Genomic DNA, 6086 nt, shown 5'->3' with positions numbered 1-6086 from the left:
GTGTGATTTCCAGTTGCCTCAGTGCTAGTGTCTTCTGCATTTGTATTGGGTGGACTCAGGGCCTGAGACTGCATTTTGTTCCTTCTCTTTGTCATTTTGTATACCACTGTCTTCTGACCTTTGGTGTAGAGCTTAGATAGTTATACCTTAGCACCAGGTCAGGATCTATGAAGTTCAGATTCCACCAGGTGGGTGTTGTTTGGATCTGGCTGCCGTGCTCCAATTCTTTCTGTTGCAAGCGTTAGAGTTGAACCCTTTGTGTCTCTCTGGCAAGATGTTCTGCTCCTGAATCAGCCCGGTGGGTCTTGCCTCTAGCCTCTTTGCAGGGAGTTCTGCTGAAGGGTTCCCTGCTGGGCCTGCAGCCTGGGTTGAATGAGGATCGGCAGGCCCCGGGTCATCTCACTCACTCACCGGGCCTGCGTTTTGGGTCGAATCAGGATCCCGCAGCCCAGATCATCTCACTCACTCCCCGGGCCTGCACTCTGGATCTGTTCAAGATCCCGCAGCCTGGGTCGTCTCACTCACTCGCTGGACCTGTGCTCTGGGTCTGTTCAGGATCCTGTGGCCCAGGTTGTCTCACTCTGGCCTTCTTTATTTCATTTGATCATTCTTGGTTTGAAGTTGAGACTGTCTGAGGACACGATTGCTACCCCTTCTTTTTTCTGAGGTGCTGTGGCATGTAGTATTATTTTCCAGCATTTGACTTTCAGCCTGTGAATTTCTGAGTTAAGTGTGTTTCTTGTATACAGCATACTGTTGGATTTTGATTCCTAATGCATGGTACCAGCTAATTCTCTTAATTGGTGAATTGAGTCCATTTACATTGATGGTTATAATTGAGATGTGTTGAATTATTATTGACATGTTATTTATCTGCTGTTGTTTACTCCCTTTTCTCCTGTGTTTAATTGTCTGCCCTATTTATTTGTTTGCTTCTGTTCTTGTTCATGGAGTTCTGATCATTTTGGTCCCTCTTTAGAATATCTTTCATTGGTCTGTGTAGTCTTGCCTTCATCATCATGAAATTTGTTAGTTGTTCTTTGTCATGGAAGTATTTCACTTCTCCATCAAACTTGAAAGAGAATTTTGCAGGGTATAGTAGTCTGCAATGGAAAATGTTTTAATAGAGGACTTGACCTACTCCATGCTCTTCTTGCTTTCATGGTTTGTGAAGAGAAGTCAGCTGTAATTTTGATGGGTTTTCCTTTGAATGTGATCTGCTTCTTTTCTCTAGTGGCTTTCAGTATATTATGGTTTTGCTGGATTTCTGGGATCTTGACTATTATATGTCTCAATACGTTTTTAATTGGATTGAAGTTTTGGCATTCTGTATACTTCGGTTCCCTGAATGTCAGATTCTTTCCTCATATTTGGGATGTTTTCTGCCATTTCTTCTACAAATTTTCTTTTTATAACATTTGTATTGACTCTTTATTTCTCGTTGACTCCTATTATTCTCACGTTGTTCACCTTTGCATCATCTTGTAGGTGATGAATTATTTTTTCCTACATTCTAGTTGTTTTTAAGAGTTCTTTTCTTACCTTTCACTAGTGGCACCAGCATTATCAAAATCTGAAATTCTGTCTTCACTTTCACTCAAATGGTTTTGCAGGCCTGTGATTGAGATTTTAAGTTCCTCTGTACCTCTTTGACTCTGCTTCATGTGATCTATTTCTTTCCTGTATTGCTCGTTCAAGGAATCTGTCATTGTCTAATTTCCTATATATTTTTTATCAATGCTTTCTTCAGAAGCAGTGATTAATTCTTTTACAGCAGAGATTTTTTCAGAGTGGGCTTTCCCCACATGTTTCTGCATTTGATTCTTTACTTCATATGCTATTAATTCAGAGATTTCTTTCTTATTTCAGAAATTAATTCTGCTCTCAGTTCCTATATAGTTTTCTGCTGTTGTTTCTTTATTTCAGACGGTAGTAATTCATATACTTCAAGTGAGCTAATGTCCTCTGCAGTTCTTCTTGGTGGGCTTGAGGCCTGAGATTGTATTTTTCTCCTTCTCTTTGTCATTAAATATAGCACTGACCTCTAAAATTGTTGGAGAGTTTTGGTGCAGTTATAACCTTAGCACTTACTGAAATTTAGGTGCAGATCTATTAAGTTTGAATTTATCCAGTTATGCCTGGCATGCATCTAGCTGTTGTGTTCAGCTCCTTCCTGCTGCAGCCCTTGGAAGTACCCCTGTGTTGCCCCTCTGTTGTGCCCCTGTCCCTCGTTGGACAGGGGAGAACAGAAGTTCTCTCACACACTAGACAGGCATGGGCTTGGGCTGCATCTGGGGAGTCCAGAGTGCACAGCAGAAGTTCTCACTCACCTCCTTGGCTTGGCAGATGGGCTCTATAGGGGTAAGTAACTCAAAGGCATGGCAGAGGGTCTCAATAACATGGTAGGACTGTGTTTTGTTCTGGAGAGTTCCCACAGGTGCAGGGAAGCTGGAAGCTGTCCCACACATTCGCCAGGACTTGGGTTGGGTTTGGATCTGAGAGTTCAGAGAGTATTGAAGAAGTTCTCACTCACTTGGAAGTCTTAGGGGCAGGAGCTCCGGAGCGGTGAAGGGGTTGCAAGGGTATAGCAGAGGGTCTCATTCACACGGCATGCCTGGGTTTTGATCTGGAGAGTTCCTGCATGCACAGTGAAGCTGGAAGCTCTCCCACACATTTGCCTGGCCTGCGCTTAGGCGCAGTGAAAGACTTTTAATATCATCATTTAATATCAACCATACAGTAACTTATGAGGTCAATGCAGAAACCTCTTCCTGGCTTCTGTTTCCCCTCAGTGTGTCATCATCAATTTGAACTTTTTGTTGGTGTCTGGCAAAACATGGTATTCAAGCCTCACCATGCAACTTCTTATTCTGGGTCTGGACATCAATTATTTATCTAAAGAGTATCCTCACTGCACTTATTATGGGGTTTTCAAAAAATATTTCATATGAATTTGACTGACGCTGCTTGTTATACTGGAAATTTATATTTATAAAAGAAGATTAGGGAATTAAGAATCTTCATATCTTCTGAAATGTCATAATTATCTTGCACTATACAGATGTGAAGTATATATTTTAATATTAGCACACACAAACACACACACACTCACAAACTAACACCTATGTACCATATATCTGGAAAATTATGCATTTATGCTGAAACAATACATTCCAGTCTGGGCTTCAAAGATTTCTTCACAGTTGTCTCATTCTCTGAATCAATGAGTATGCCAGTCAGTGGAACACTGGCTTCTCTTATCCTTGGCATAATTAATTTTGGATCTGGTTTTGTTCACATAGCCACCACCCACCCATATGATCTCAGGCATGCAATCCTCACCAAATTGGGGTTATTTAGACTAGATCAGGAATGGCTATTGTTGCCTAACACCTCCCTATTTGTACCTTCCCCACATCACTTGGGATCCCACAAGTAGCTTTGGTTTCCCCATACATGATTAGCTTCTCTGTCCTGCTTAGTCTGACTTGGAGCAACCATGACTCTTTCCCCTAATCCAGTGTGCAGACTCTTTCCTGTCACATGTCTAATGAATTTAGGACTAAATCTTGAAAGTTGGAGAAGGAGGAAAGAAAGAAAGAAGAAAAAAAAGAAAAAAAGAACACATGATCAATTTGATTTAGACTCCTTTACAAATGAATTGACCAATCGCTCTTTATTTCACCATTCATTCCATGAAAACATTGATTTGGAAGGAATGTAAAAGAGTAATGACATTTTTCTGGACATCTAGGAGCATGTTTAGAAATCTTAATAAATCAAAACAAAGAACAATTAGTATACATGTATCATGGAGCCTCACAAAACTATTTCAAAAGCTAATTAAACTGTGAATATACTTTGCAAGCAATAAACTCAAAACTTATTAAATCTCATGTCTCCTAGTAATCAAAATGGAATTTACAACAGGCCAACATAATCAGTGACTGTATTATAAATATGTTATGTAAAAGTCGCAGAATCATCATTATTCCATCATCATTAGAGTTCTTTGATAAAATTATGAAGAGCTTTTTAATCAGCAGTTTAACCTCTGGGGCAGATGAAGATGGTCTCACAAAAATGAAAAAAGCTCAATCTGCTTATCTTACATTGACTCAGTCATTTGCTTTACATTACACACCAGATAATATGTGAAACTGAGCAAACTCCGTGAATGTACTAAACTAATCATTCGAAGGACATGGATTGATTAATTTTATTGAATTTTATTCAAAAGAAATTAAAGAAGTGTTCTGGAAGACAGCAGGCTCAAGAACACCACTGAGGTCCTGAGGTAAAGTGCGGATCCACTTTAGCTTCCATCCCTTGACACAACTTTCAGAATGATTGGTTTTTCTGGTTCTAGCAAATTTTTTCTGCCTAGTTTCAATGGGATCTGTGAGAGTAAAAGAAATGGCCAGTGACTCCAAAATTCAGAGAAGAAAAACATGAATGCAGTAAGGACAGTAATGCTTAAAGCATAACGAGTGTTGCAACATCACATATCTTGAATCGCTTCTAAACTGAGTCCAGATGGGATAGTGAAAGCTTTCATCTAAATATTCACTTAAAACTAAATCAATATCTATTATCTCCAGGACACAAGACAAAATTCTTTACCTTCTTTGCACTTTCTGTTTTGCAGATTTTAATGCTTTAAAATTAGATATCTAGACAATAGAGAAAATTATTCTTTTTTTTAAATTTAGTGCAGGGTCTACATAGTCTCACTACACAGATCGGACTTATAGTGATTTTCTTGTTTTCAGCTTCCCAAGTGCTGGAATTACTCCACAAAGGCCTATCTTAGTTGCCCTCACAGCTTGCCCAGGGGCGGGGCTTGCATGACAGGCCTGGTAATAGAATCTCTGAGCCCTGCGTCTGCCTAGGCAGGCATTTTCATTCTCAGAGCTATCTGATTGCCCAAAATTGTTCTTTAAGGACACAAAATTTTACTTTTGTGAGTTTTTTGAAACTTGCCTGATAATCTTGAATTTATATTATGTGTTTTAACTTTATAGGACTCCTCCAAAGACACTCGGAAGCCATCACAATTGAATCCATTCTTTTATTGTTGGAGATATGACCTTGGTGAGAATTCTGTCTTTGAATCCTTACATCACTCCCTTGACTTCTAAGCTAAGTGCAATTGGGAAGCTTTTCAGTCCTATAGTGATCTGTCTGATCTTTTCTTCCCATACTCTATCAATCATTAGTTCACCAGTGGGAGCATGCAACTAAGTACTCTTCTGATATGGTACAGGAAGAATGAGCATATTGCCAGTTACAGGTACCTAGGGGCTTAGCAGGGAAGGTTTACCCATTCAAAGTGTGACAACCATGTTCCCTCTAGAGAGTAAGATTACATGTACAAAACATATTCAGTCTCACCTCTGTCTCTTCACAAGGTTGGAAGGAGAAATGCTGCAGGATTCTGGTGATAGCAAGTTTAATGTTCATAAGTGCAAACCTCATTGCAATGCAGTTCCTGGGTCCAGCCCCAAAGGGCAGGTATGTATACGGTTCAATGTTTTCTTTGTTCTTCTTACTGAACCTATTATCATAATAAGTAAAAACAAGTGAATTAAACATTAAAACCACCAGTGCTTCATGTCTGGGGACTCACACAGAGCCCCAGAACCATGATTATGCAGGATAAGATTGTGGTCTGTTTACTAAAATCTTACTGTTTTTATTTGTGAGAATTATATGCTAAAGCTATTTTCCGCAACATTATACTTTGCAATATATTCAAGCATCGTGCCCAGCAGACAACCAGCCTCAGCTGGATTACTTCTTTAGGCTGTAGACAAAAGCCTATGTTCAGACCAGCAGTTAGCTGGGACTAGCTCATCTACTTAGGCTAAGTACAGTCATAAAGACAAAAACACAGCAGATACACCCAAGCGAAGCCCAAGTGGTTGAGTTTGAGTTTTTTAGAACCGCACATGGTGAGCTGAGACATGCTGCTCAGCCCAGGGGGCTCAGACTGAGGTGCAGACCTACAGGAGGATACTCTCAGCACTTAGGTGACAGGGGGTACTTGGGTGAAGTAGTCTGCCTAGAAAACTCCAGGTACATGA

General features: G+C 40.0%; 1 pseudogene; it reads right to left on the bottom strand.

Annotated features, from left to right (window-relative positions):
- Nucleotides 1-4243: 4243 nt before the first annotated feature.
- Nucleotides 4244-6086, bottom strand: part of LOC101575051 — a 41544-nt pseudogene continuing 39701 nt past the window's right edge.

This window comes from Octodon degus, unplaced genomic scaffold (assembly GCF_000260255.1).
Source record: "Octodon degus isolate 3935 unplaced genomic scaffold, OctDeg1.0 scaffold00457, whole genome shotgun sequence".
Taxonomy (NCBI): domain Eukaryota; kingdom Metazoa; phylum Chordata; class Mammalia; order Rodentia; family Octodontidae; genus Octodon; species Octodon degus.
Note: the sequence above shows the minus strand (reverse complement) of the source record. Positions and strands in the feature narration are given on the sequence as shown.